The sequence below is a fragment of the Pleurodeles waltl genome, chromosome 4_1 (assembly GCF_031143425.1).
Source record: "Pleurodeles waltl isolate 20211129_DDA chromosome 4_1, aPleWal1.hap1.20221129, whole genome shotgun sequence".
NCBI lineage: Eukaryota > Metazoa > Chordata > Amphibia > Caudata > Salamandridae > Pleurodeles > Pleurodeles waltl.
This window is the reverse complement of record NC_090442.1, coordinates 39,089,212-39,103,371: the sequence shown is the minus strand read 5'-3', so window position 1 is coordinate 39,103,371 and position 14,160 is coordinate 39,089,212. Positions and strand designations below refer to the sequence as shown.

Here is a 14,160-nt window from a genome sequence, read left to right as displayed (position 1 = left end):
ATTAACGGCAAAAAAGCACAGCATAAGATATGAAACTTTGGAAATTATCTAGATATTGTTTGAAAAAACTCCTTTGATGGAAAGAAGATGAAGAACGGTATGGGATCCTGTCCTGCGCACCTGTAATTGATATGTTCCACATCCATTCATACCACCTAACCCTAAACACCTAAACATATTGCATTCGGTGACCATGTGGCCTAATGGATAAGGCGTCTGACTTCGGATCAGAAGATTGAGGGTTTGAGTCCATTCATGGTTGAGTCTTTTTCTCACAGCACCCAACTTATCTTTACATACAAACTGGAAACACACTCTTACAATACTCCTTTCACTCTCACTCATTAAGAAAGGCCAATGCAAACTGCACAATCAGTCACGTTATGCCTTCAGCATTGCTACTTTTCAGTCTTTCTGCCATACCAAAGTACCTCTTCATAAATGCCACGGATATGCAATACGTATACAACAATATGACATGGCACAATCATTCTGAACAGAACTGTGGGTAGATTCAGTGCAGGGAGTGTGTGCGTGCAGAAAGCAGAAACTATGCATGGGTAGAAGCTCTATGATTTTCTCCAGGAATAATGCAAATTGTCCCTCAGAAAAAGTATAGTACTAGAGAAGAATCATAAAGGATTGACACAATTGCTGCCTTTGCTGTTGCCCCAGTTGTGTAATCTGTCAAGGACTGGTCTCTTGCAGATTGAGGCACCTAGTTGCAATTGTGTGGTAAAAATCACCCTTACAACCATTTTTCCTATAAATTTGAGATCTTTCTGAGATACTATCTCACAGACTTCTTATGAATGAGGAACTCTGAAATTGTCACATTCCAATTTGTACGTCCTTAAAACTCTGCTGGTTATTCAAATGGGCAGATTGTTTTTTAAATTCCTTTCTGTCTCGAGTTGTAGTTATATTGATACAGAGGCATAATTGTTGAATGATATATATTGGTTTGATTGAAATATGTTCGTAGAGGTGGTGATAGGCTTTCTGTGTCTGTCTGAGAGCAAGGACCGGTTAACGTCTTTTTCCAAGAGCAGTTTGATGTGAAAGGTATCAGGCAAAGGAGTATGTATTGTGATGTGGTTCTCTGACTGCTTCTGTCCACTTGCCAAAAGTTCCAAGGCCCTATGATTGCACAAAAACGGTAAGATTGAAGTGGTGGGTGCCGGAGGTTTAAAATGGCCAGTTTAATTAAAGACAGAAAAGTGAAACGAATGACTGCAGAAATACTGTATGTAGCCATGAACTGAGATGAAAGGATGATTTTGGAACTCTGTCTTGCAGATTACCCTCCATGCCGCAATGGATAGGGCACTACTCTCACAGACCAGGGTGTGTAAGTTTAAGTCTATCTGAGGTGCACACCCTGAACTAATACATTTTTGCTGAAACCTAATCATATTGTTTACTCTTCCTCGTAGCAGCTTGCCAGGGTGATAGTATATTGCAACAGAACCATTCCACTTCTTCACTGAAAAGAGTCATGCTGGTTACCCAAATGTGCAGCGGGTCATTTTATACAGCTTTCTTTATTGAAATTAAACTTGGACTCACTTGAAATATTCTCTTTCAAAATGAATATTTTGAGCTGCTGTGAATTGTATTTCTAGAGGTGGTGACAGGCTTTCAGGTACGTGCTTAGGTCAAGGCCCTGTTCATGTCACTTGAATAAGCTAATTCAGGGAGCAAATTAGCAAGTCAAGAAATGGGAAGTCTGAACTACTGTCAAAGCAGTTTCATTCTCTTTTCAAATAATCCAAAAATACCATTGCAGCATAAAACAGAGTATTCAATAAAAGAAGAAAGGAGGATTAACGGCAAAAAAGCACAGCATAAGATATGAAACTTTGGAAATTATCTAGATATTGTTTGAAAAAACTCCTTTGATGGAAAGAAGATGAAGAACGGTATGGGATCCTGTCCTGCACACCTGTAATTGATATGTTCCACATCCATTCATACCACCTCACCCTAAACACCCAAATATATTGCAGTCAGTGACCATGTGGCCTAATGGGTAAGGCGTCTGACATTGGATCAGAAGATTGAGGGTTTGAGTCCCTTCATAGTTGAGTCTTTTTCTCACAGCACTCAACTTATCTTTACATACAAACTGGAAATACACTCTTACAATACTCCTTTCACTCTCACTCATTAAGAAAGCCCAATGCAAACTGCACAATCAGTCACGTTATTCCTTCAGCATTGCTACTTTTCTGTCTTTCTGCCATACCAAAGTACCTCTTCATAAATGCCACGGATATGCAATACGTATACAACAATATGACACGGCACAATCATTCCGAACAGAACTGTGGGTAGATTCAGTGCAGGAAGTGTGTGCGTGCAGAAAGCAGAAACTATGCATAGGTAGAAGCTCTATGATTTTCTCCAGGAATAATGCAAATTGTCCCTCAGAAAAAGTATAGTACTAGAGAAGAATCATAAAGGATTGACACAATTGCTGCCTTTGCTGTTGCCCAAGTTGTGTAATCTGTCAAGGACTGGTCTCTTGCAGATTGAGGCACCTAGTTGCAATTGTGTGGTAAAAATCACCCTTACAACCATTTTTGCTATAAACTTGAGATCTTTCTGAGATACTATCTCACAGACTTCTTATGGATGAGGAACTCTGAAATTGTCACATTCCAATTTGTACGTTCTTAAAACTCTGCTGGTTATTCAAATGGGCAGATTGTTTTTTAAATTCCTTTCTGTCTCTAGTTGTAGTTATATTGATACAGAGGCATAATTGTTGAATGATATATATTGGTTTGATTGAAATATGTTCGTAGAGGTGGTGATAGGCTTTCTGTGTCTGTCTGAGAGCAAGGACCGGTTAACGTCTTTTTCCAAGAGCAGTTTGTTGTGAAAGGTATCAGGCAAAGGAGTATGCATTGTGATGTGGTTCTCTGACTGCTTCTGTCCACTTGCCAAAAGTTTCAAGGCCCTATGATAGCACAAAAACTTTAAGATTGAAGTGGTGGGTGCCGGAGGTTTAAAATGGTCAGTTTAATTAAAGACAGAAAAGTGAAACGAATGACTGCAGAAATACTGTATGTGGCCATGAACTGAGATGAAAGGATGATTTTGGAACTCTGTCTTGCAGATTACCCTCAATGCCGCAATGGATAGGGTACTACTCTCACAGACCAGGGTGTGTAAGTTTAAGTCTATCTGAGGTGCACACCCTGAACTAATACATTTTTGCTGAAACCTAATCATATTGTTTGCTCTTCCTCGTAGCAGCTTCCCAGGGTGATAGTATATTGCAACAGAACCATTCCACTTCTTCACTGAAAAGAGTCATGCTGGTTACCCAAATGTGCAGCGTGTCATTTTATACAGCTTTCTTTATTGAAATTAAACTTGGACTCACTTGAAATATTCTCTTTCAAAATGAATGTTTTGAGCTGCTGTGAATTTTATTTCTAGAGGTGGTGACAGGCTTTCAGGTACGTGCTTAGGTCAAGGACCTGTTCATGTCACTTGTATAAGCTAATTCAGGGAGAAAATTAGCAAGTCAAGAAATGGGAAGTCTGAACTACTGTCAAAGCAGTTTCATTCTCTTTTCAAATAATCCAAAAATACCATTGCAGCATAAAACAGAGTATTCAATAAAAGAAGAAAGGAGGATTAACGGCAAAAAAGCACAGCATAAGATATGAAACTTTAGAAATTATCTAGATATTGTTTGAAAAAACTCCTTTGATGGAAAGAAGATGAAGAACGGTATGGGATCCTGTCCTGCGCACCTGTAATTGATATGTTCCACATCGATTCATACCACCTAACCCTAAACACCCAAACATATTAGTTAGTGACCATGTGGCCTAATGGATAAGGTGTTTGATTTCTGATCGGCAGATTGAGGATTCAAGTCCCTTCATGGTTGAGTCTTTTTCTCACAGCACCCAACTTATCTTTACATTCAAACTGGAGGCATACTCTTACAATACTCCTTTCACTCTCACTCATTAAGAAAGCCCAATACAAACTGCACAATCAGTCACGTTATGCCTTCAGCATTGCTACTTTTCTGTCTTTCTGCCATACCAAAGTACCTCTTCATAAATGCCACAGATATGCAATACGTATACAACAATATGACATGGCACAATCATTCTGAACAGAACTGTGGGTAGATTCAGTGCAGGGAGTGTGTGCGTGCAGAAAGCAGAAACTATGCATGGGTAGAAGCTCTATGATTTTCTCCAGGAATAATGCAAATTGTCCCTCAGAAAAAGTATAGTACTAGAGAAGAATCATAAAGAATTGACACAATTGCTGCCTTTGCTGCTGCCCCAGTTGAGTAATCTGTCAAGGACTGGTCTCTTGCAGATTGAGGCACCTAGTTGCAATTGTGTGGTAAAAATCACCCTTACAACCATTTTTGCTATAAACTTGAGATCTTTCTGAGATACTATCTCACAGACTTCTTATGAATGAGGAACTCTGAAATTGTCACATTCCAATTTGTACGTCCTTAAAACTCTGCTGGTTATTCACATGGGCAGATTGTTTTTTAAATTCCTTTCTGTCTCGAGTTGTAGTTATATTGATACAGAGGCATAATTGTTGAATGATATATATTGGTTTGATTGAAATATGTTCGTAGAGGTGGTGATAGGCTTTCTGTGTCTGTCTGAGAGCAAGGACCGGTTAACGTCTTTTTCCAAGAGCAGTTTGTTGTGAAAGGTATCAGGCAAAGGAGTATGCATTGTGGCGTGGTTCTCTGACTGCTTCTGTCCACTTGCCAAAAGTTCCAAGGCCCTATGATAGCACAAAAACGGTAAGATTGAAGTGGTGGGTGCCGGAGGTTTAAAATGGTCAGTTTAATTAAAGACAGAAAAGTGAGACAAATGACTGCTGAAATACTGTATGTGGCCATGAACTGAGATGAAAGGATGATTTTGGAACTCTGTCTTACAGATTACCCTCAATGCCGCAATGGATAGGGCACTACTCTCACAGACCAGGGTGTGTAAGTTTAAGGCCCGTATTTATACTTTTTGACGCTAATCTGCGCTAACGCAGTTTAGCGCCAAAAAAATTCGCGCCGGCTAACGCCATTCTGAAGCACCATGCGGGCGCCGTATTTATAGAATGGTGTTAGCCGGCGTTAGCCGACCGGCGCTGCCTGGTGTGCGCGAAAAAAAACCACGTACACCAGGCAGCGCCGGCGTAGGGGAAAATGGCGTATGGGCGTCTAAAAAATGGGGCAAGTCAGGTCGAGGCAAAAAAATAGTCTTAACCCGATTTGCGCCATTTTCTTTCGACGCCCATCCCCCATCAACATGACTCCTGTCTTAGCAAAGACAGGAGTCATGCCCCCTTGCCCAATGGCCATGCCCAGGGGACTTATGTCCCCTGGGCATGGTCATTGGGCATAGTGGCATGTAGGGGGGCACAAATCAGGCCCCCCTATGCCAAAAGAGAAAATAAAAAAAAATACTTACCCCAACTTACCTTTTCTTCCCTGGGATGGGTCCCTCCATCCTTGGGTGTCCTCCTGGGGTGGGCAAGGGTGGCAGGGGGTGTCCCTGGGGGCAGGGGAGGGCACCTCTGGGCTCATTCTGAGCCCACAGGTCCCTTAACGCCTGCCCTGACCCAGGCGTTAAAAAGAGGCGCAAATGCGGGGTTTTTTGCCCCGCCCACTCCCGGGCGTCATTTTTGCCCGGGAGTATAAATACCACACACATGCCTCGGAGTCATTTTTTAAGACGGAAACGCCTCCCTTGCATATCATTAACGCAAGGGAGGTGTTCACGCCAAAAAATGACGCTAACTCCATGAACTTTGGCGCTAGACGCGTCTAACGCCAAAGTATAAATATGGAGTTAGTTTTGCGTCAAATTTGCGTCGAAAAAAACGACGCAAATTCGGCGCAAACAGAGTATAAATATGCCCCTAAGTCTATCTGAGGTGCACACCCTGAACTAATACATTTTTGCTGAAACCTAATCATATTGTTTACTCTTCCTCGTAGCAGCTTACCAGGGTGATACTATATTGCAACAGAACCATTCCACTTCTTCACTGAAAAGTGTCATGTTGGTTACCCAAATGTGCAGCGTGTCATTTTATACAGCTTTCTTTATTGAAATTAAACTTGGACTCACTTGAAATATTCTCTTTCAAAATGAATGTTTTGAACTGCTGTGAATTTTATTTCTAGAGGTGGTGACAGGCTTTCAGGTACGTGCTTAGGTCAAGGCCCTGTTCATGTCACTTGTATAAGCTAATTCAGGGAGCAAATTAGCAAGTCAAGAAATGGGAAGTCTGAACTACTGTCAAAGCAGTTTCATTCTCTTTTCAAATAATCCAAAAATACCATTGCAGCATAAAACAGAGTATTCAGTAAAAGAAGAAAGGAGGATTAACGGCAAAAAAGCACAGCATAAGATATGAAACTTTGGAAATTATCTAGATATTGTTTGAAAAAACTCCTTTGATGGAAAGAAGATGAAGAACGGTATGGGATCCTGTCCTGCGCACCTGTAATTGATATGTTCCACATCCATTCATACCACCTAACCCTAAACATCCAAACATATTGCAGTCAGTCACCATGTGCCCTAGTGGATAAGGCGTCTGACTTCGGATCAAAAAGTTGAGGATTCGAGTCACATCATGGTTAAGTCTTTTTCTAACAGCACCAACTTATCTTTACATACAAACTGGAAACACACTCTTACAATACTCCTTTCACTCTCACTCATTAAGAAAGCCCAATGCAAACTGCACAATCAGTCACGTTATGCCTTCAGCATTGCTACTTTTCTGTCTTTCTGCCATACCAAAGTACCTCTTCATAAATGCCACGGATATGCAATACGTACACAACAATATGACATGGCACAATCATTCTGAACAGAACTGTGGGTAGATTCAGTGCAGGGAGTGTGTGCGTGCAGAAACCAGAAACTATGCATGGGTAGAAGCTCTATGATTTTCTCCAGGAATAATGCAAATTGTCCCTCAGAAAAAGTATAGTACTAGAGAAGAATCATAAAGGATTGACACAATTGCTGCCTTTGCTGTTTCCCCAGTTGTGTAATCTGTCAAGGACTGGTCTCTTGCAGATTGAGGCACCTAGTTGCAATTGTGTGGTAAAAATCACCCTTACAACCATTTTTGCTATAAACGTGAGATCTTTCTGAGATACTATCTCACAGACTTCTTATGAATGAGGAACTCTGAAATTGTCACATTCCAATTTGTACGTCCTTAAAACTCTGCTGGTTATTCAAATGGGCAGATTGTTTTTTAAATTCCTTTCTGTCTCGAGTTGTAGTTATATTGATACAGAGGCATAATTGTTGAATGATATATATTGGTTTGATTGAAATATGTTCGTAGAGGTGGTGATAGGCTTTCTGTGTCTGTCTGAGAGCAAGGACCGGTTAACGTCTTTTTCCAAGAGCAGTTTGTTGTGAAAGGTATCACGCAAAGGAGTATGTATTGTGATGTGGTTCTCTGACTGCTTCTGTCCACTTGCCAAAAGTTCCAAGGCCCTATGATAGCACAAAAACGGAAAGATTGAAGTGGTGGGTGCCGGAGGTTTAAAATGGTCAGTTTAATTAAAGACAGAAAAGTGAAACGAATGACTGCAGAAACACTGTATGTGGCCATGAACTGAGATGAAAGGATGATTTTGGAACTCTGTCTTGCAGATTACCCTCAATGCCGCAATGGATAGGGCACTACTCTCACAGACCAGGGTGTGTAAGTTTAAGTCTATCTGAGGTGCACACCCTGAACTAATACATTTTTGCTGAAACCTAATCATATTGTTTACTCTTCCTCGTAGCAGCTTGCCAGGGTGATAGTATATTGAAACAGAACCATTCCACTTGTTCACTTAAAAGAGTCATGCTGGTTACCCAAATGTGCAGCATGTCATTTTATACAACTTTCTTTATTGAAATTAAACTTGGACTCACTTGAAATATTCTCTTTCAAAATGAATGTTTTGAGCTGCTGTGAATTTTATTTCTAGAGGTGGTGACAGGCTTTCAGGTACGTGCTTAGGTCAAGGCCCTCTTCATGTCACTTGTATAAGCTAATTCAGGGAGCAAATTAGCAAGTCAAGAAATGGGAAGTCTGAACTACTGTCAAAGCAGTTTCATTCTCTTTTCAAATAATCCAAAAATACCATTGCAGCATAAAACAGAGTATTCAATAAAAGAAGAAAGGAGGATTAACGGCAAAAAAGCACAGCATAAGATATGAAACTTTGGAAATTATCTAGATATTATTTGAAAAAACTCCTTTGATGGAAAGAAGATGAAGAACGGTATGGGATCCTGTCCTGCGCACCTGTAATTGATATGTTCCACATCCATTCATACCACCTAACCCTAAACACCCAAACATGTTGCAGTCAGTGACCATGTGGCCTAAAGGATAAGGCGTCTGATTTCGGATCAGAAGATTGAGGGTTCGAGTCCCTTCATGGTTGAGTCTTTTTCTCACAGCACCCAACTAATCTTTACATACAAACTGGAAACACACTCTTACAATACTCCTTTCACTCTCACTCATTAAGAAAGCCCAATGCAAACTGCACAATCAGTCACGTTATGCCTTCAGCATTGCTACTTTTCTGTCTTTCTGCCATACCAAAGTACCTCTTCATAAATGCCATGGATATGCAATACGTATACAACAATATGACATGGCACAATCATTCTGAACAGAACTGTGGGTAGATTCAGTGCAGGGAGTGTGTGCGTGCAGAAAGCAGAAACTATGCATGGGTAGAAGCTCTATGATTTTCTCCAGGAATAATGCAAATTGTCCCTCAGAAAAAGTATAGTACTAGAGAAGAATCATAAAGGATTGACACAATTGCTGCCTTTGCTGTTGCCCCAGTTGTGTAATCTGTCAAGGACTGGTCTCTTGCAGATTGAGGCACCTAGTTGCAATTGTGTGGTAAAAATCACCCTTACAACCATTTTTGCTATAAACTTGAGATCTTTCTGAGATACTATCTCACAGACTTCTTATGAATGAGGAACTCTGAAATTGTCACATTCCAATTTGTACGTCCTTAAAACTCTGCTGGTTATTCAAATGGGCAGATTGTTTTTTAAATTCCTTTCTGTCTCGAGTTGTAGTTATATTGATACAGAGGCATAATTGTTGAATGATATATATTGGTTTGATTGAAATATGTTCGTAGAGGTGGTGATAGGCTTTCTGTGTCTGTCTGAGAGCAAGGACCGGTTAACGTCTTTTTCCAAGAGCAGTTTGTTGTGAAAGGTATCACGCAAAGGAGTATGTATTGTGATGTGGTTCTCTGACTGCTTCTGTCCACTTGCCAAAAGTTCCAAGGCCCTATGATAGCACAAAAACGGAAAGATTGAAGTGGTGGGTGCCGGAGGTTTAAAATGGTCAGTTTAATTAAAGACAGAAAAGTGAAACGAATGACTGCAGAAACACTGTATGTGGCCATGAACTGAGATGAAAGGATGATTTTGGAACTCTGTCTTGCAGATTACCCTCAATGCCGCAATGGATAGGGCACTACTCTCACAGACCAGGGTGTGTAAGTTTAAGTCTATCTGAGGTGCACACCCTGAACTAATACATTTTTGCTGAAACCTAATCATATTGTTTACTCTTCCTCGTAGCAGCTTGCCAGGGTGATAGTATATTGAAACAGAACCATTCCACTTGTTCACTTAAAAGAGTCATGCTGGTTACCCAAATGTGCAGCATGTCATTTTATACAACTTTCTTTATTGAAATTAAACTTGGACTCACTTGAAATATTCTCTTTCAAAATGAATGTTTTGAGCTGCTGTGAATTTTATTTCTAGAGGTGGTGACAGGCTTTCAGGTACGTGCTTAGGTCAAGGCCCTGTTCATGTCACTTGTATAAGCTAATTCAGGGAGCAAATTAGCAAGTCAAGAAATGGGAAGTCTGAACTACTGTCAAAGCAGTTTCATTCTCTTTTCAAATAATCCAAAAATACCATTGCAGCATAAAACAGAGTATTCAATAAAAGAAGAAAGGAGGATTAACGGCAAAAAAGCACAGCATAAGATATGAAACTTTGGAAATTATCTAGATATTATTTGAAAAAACTCCTTTGATGGAAAGAAGATGAAGAACGGTATGGGATCCTGTCCTGCGCACCTGTAATTGATATGTTCCACATCCATTCATACCACCTAACCCTAAACACCCAAACATGTTGCAGTCAGTGACCATGTGGCCTAAAGGATAAGGCGTCTGATTTCGGATCAGAAGATTGAGGGTTCGAGTCCCTTCATGGTTGAGTCTTTTTCTCACAGCACCCAACTAATCTTTACATACAAACTGGAAACACACTCTTACAATACTCCTTTCACTCTCACTCATTAAGAAAGCCCAATGCAAACTGCACAATCAGTCACGTTATGCCTTCAGCATTGCTACTTTTCTGTCTTTCTGCCATACCAAAGTACCTCTTCATAAATGCCATGGATATGCAATACGTATACAACAATATGACATGGCACAATCATTCTGAACAGAACTGTGGGTAGATTCAGTGCAGGGAGTGTGTGCGTGCAGAAAGCAGAAACTATGCATGGGTAGAAGCTCTATGATTTTCTCCAGGAATAATGCAAATTGTCCCTCAGAAAAAGTATAGTACTAGAGAAGAATCATAAAGGATTGACACAATTGCTGCCTTTGCTGTTGCCCCAGTTGTGTAATCTGTCAAGGACTGGTCTCTTGCAGATTGAGGCACCTAGTTGCAATTGTGTGGTAAAAATCACCCTTACAACCATTTTTGCTATAAACTTGAGATCTTTCTGAGATACTATCTCACAGACTTCTTATGAATGAGGAACTCTGAAATTGTCACATTCCAATTTGTACGTCCTTAAAACTCTGCTGGTTATTCAAATGGGCAGATTGTTTTTTAAATTCCTTTCTGTCTCGAGTTGTAGTTATATTGATACAGAGGCATAATTGTTGAATGATATATATTGGTTTGATTTAAATATGTTCGTAGAGGTGGTGATAGGCTTTCTGTTTCTGTCTGAGAGCAAGGACCGGTTAACGTGTTTTTCCAAGAGCAGTTTGTTGTGAAAGGTATCAGGCAAAGAAGTATGTATTGTGATGTGGTTCTCTGACTGCTTCTGTCCACTTGCCAAAAGTTCCAAGGCCCTATGATAGCACAAAAACGGTAAGATTGAAGTGGTGGGTGCCGGAGGTTTAAAATGGTCAGTTTAATTAAAGACAGAAAAGTGAAACGAATGACTGCAGAAATACTGTATGAGGCCATGAACTGAGATGAAAGGATGATTTTGGAACTCTGTCTTGCAGATTACCCTCAATGCTGCAATGGATAGGGCACTACTCTCACAGACCAGGGTGTGTAAGTTTAAGTCTATCTGAGGTGCACACCCTGAACTAATACATTTTTGCTGAAACCTAATCATATTGTTTACTCTTCCTCGTAGCAGCTTGCCAGGGTGATAGTATATTGCAACAGAACCATTCCACTTCTTCACTGAAAAGAGTCATGCTGGTTACCCAAATGTGCAGCGTGTCATTTTATACAGCTTTCTTTATTGAAATTAAACTTGGACTCACTTGAAATATTCTCTTTCAAAATGAATGTTTTGAGCTGCTGTGAATTTTATTTCTAGAGGTGGTGACAGGCTTTCAGGTACGTGCTTAGGTCAAGGCCCTGTTCAGGTCACTTGTACAAGCTAATTCAGGGAGCAAATTAGCAAGTCAAGAAATGGGAAGTCTGAACTACTGTCAGTTCATTCTCTTTTCAAATAATCCAAAAATACCATTGCAGCATAAAACAGAGTATTCAATAAAAGAAGAAAGGAGGATTAACGGCAAAAAAAAACAGCATAAGATATGAAACTTTGGAAATTATCTAGATATTGTTTGAAAAAACTCCTTTGATGGAAAGAAGATGAAGAACGGTATGGGATCCTGTCCTGCGCACCTGTAATTGATATGTTCCACATCCATTCATACCACCTAACCCGAAACACCCAAACATATTGCAGTCAGTGACCATGTGGCCTAGTGGATAAGGCGTCTGACTTTGGATCAAAAAGTTGAGGGTTCGAGTCCCATCATGGTTGAGTCTTTTTCTAACAGCACCAACTTATCTTTACATACAAACTGGAAACACACTCTTACAATACTCCTTTCACTCTCACTCATTAAGAAAGCCCAATGCAAACTGCACAATCAGTCACGTTATGCCTTCAGCATTGCTACTTTTCTGTCTTTCTGCCATACCAAAGTACCTCTTCATAAATGCAACGGATATGCAATACGTACACAACAATATGACATGGCACAATCATTCTGAACAGAACTGTGGGTAGATTCAGTGCAGGGAGTGTGTGCGTGCAGAAAGCAGAAACTATGCATGGGTAGAAGCTCTATGATTTTCTCCAGGAATAATGCAAATTGTCCCTCAGAAAAAGTATAGTACTAGAGAAGAATCATAAAGGATTGACACAATTGCTGCCTTTGCTGTTGCCCCAGTTGTGTAATCTGTCAAGGACTGGTCTCTTGCAGATTGAGGCACCTAGTTGCAATTGTGTGGTAAAAATCACCCTTACAACCATTTTTTGCTATAAATGTGAGATCTTTCTGAGATACTATCTCACAGACTTCTTATGAATGAGGAACTCTGAAATTGTCACATTCCAATTTGTACGTCCTTAAAACTCTGCTGGTTATTCAAATGGGCAGATTGTTTTTTAAATTCCTTTCTGTCTCGAGTTGTAGTTATATTGATACAGAGGCATAATTGTTGAATGATATATATTGGTTTGATTGAAATATGTTCGTAGAGGTGGTGATAGGCTTTCTGTGTGTGTCTGAGAGCAAGGACCGGTTAACGTCTTTTTCCAAGAGCAGTTTGTTGTGAAAGGTATCAGGCAAAGGAGTATGTATTGTGATGTGGTTCTCTGACTGCTTCTGTCCACTTGCCAAAAGTTCCAAGGCCCTATGATAGCACAAAAACGGAAAGATTGAAGTGGTGGGTGCCGGAGGTTTAAAATGGTCAGTTTAATTAAAGACAGAAAAGTGAAACGAATGACTGCAGAAACACTGTATGTGGCCATGAACTGAGATGAAAGGATGATTTTGGAACTCTGTCTTGCAGATTACCCTCAATGCCGCAATAGATAGGGCACTACTCTCACAGACCAGGGTGTGTAAGTTTAAGTCTATCTGAGGTGCACACCCTGAACTAATACATTTTTGCTGAAACCTAATCATACTGTTTACTCTTCCTCGTAGCAGCTTGCCAGGGTGATAGTATATTGCAACAGAACCATTGCACTTCTTCACTGAAAAGTGTCATGCTGGTTACCCAAATGAGCAGCGTGTCATTTTATACAGCTTTCTTTATTGAAATTAAACTTGGACTCACTTGAAATATTCTCTTTCAAAATGAATGTTTTGAGCTGCTGTGACTTTTATTTCTAGAGGTGGTGACAGGCTTTCAGGTACGTGCTTAGGTCAAGGCCCTGTTCATGTCACTTGTATAAGCTAATTCAGGGAGCAAATTAGCAAGTCAAGAAATGGGAAGTCTGAACTACTGTCAAAGCAGTTTCATTCTCTTTTCAAATAATCCAAAAATACCATTGCAGCATAAAACAGAGTATTCAATAAAAGAAGAAAGGAGGATTAACAGCAAAAAAGCACATCATAAGATATGAAACTTTGGAAATTATCTAGATATTGTTTGAAAAAACTCCTTTGATGGAAAGTAGATGAAGAACGGTATGGGATCCTGTCCTGCGCACCTGTAATTGATATGTTTCACATCCATTCATACCACCTAACCCTAAACAACCAAACATATTGCTGTCAGTGACCATGTGGCCTAATGGATAAGGCGTCTGACTTCGAATCAGGAGATTGAGGGTTCGAGTCCCTTCATGGTTGAGTCTTTTTCTCACAGCACTCAACTTATCTTTACATACAAACTGGAAATACACTCTTACAATACTCCTTTCACTCTCACTCATTAAGAAAGCCCAATGCAAACTGCACAATCAGTCACGTTATGCCTTCAGCATTGCTACTTTTCTGTCTTTCTGCCATACCAAAGTACCTCTTCATAAATGCCACGGATATGCAATACGTATACAACAATA

At 40.1% G+C, this 14,160-nt stretch overlaps 3 non-coding genes across 3 annotated transcripts; all 3 read left to right on the top strand.

Annotated features, from left to right (window-relative positions):
* The first annotated feature begins 8,406 nt into the window (after positions 1 to 8,406).
* On the top strand, positions 8,407 to 8,479 carry TRNAR-UCG (transfer RNA arginine (anticodon UCG)). The gene has a single exon. It is a non-coding gene; the product is annotated as a tRNA-Arg (tRNA).
* A 1,752-nt stretch (positions 8,480 to 10,231) lies between these two features.
* TRNAR-UCG (transfer RNA arginine (anticodon UCG)) lies at positions 10,232 to 10,304 on the top strand. The gene has a single exon. It is a non-coding gene; the product is annotated as a tRNA-Arg (tRNA).
* Positions 10,305 to 13,875: 3,571 nt separating this feature from the next.
* Positions 13,876 to 13,948, top strand: TRNAR-UCG (transfer RNA arginine (anticodon UCG)). Its single transcript has one exon. It is a non-coding gene; the product is annotated as a tRNA-Arg (tRNA).
* The last annotated feature ends 212 nt before the right edge of the window (positions 13,949 to 14,160 follow it).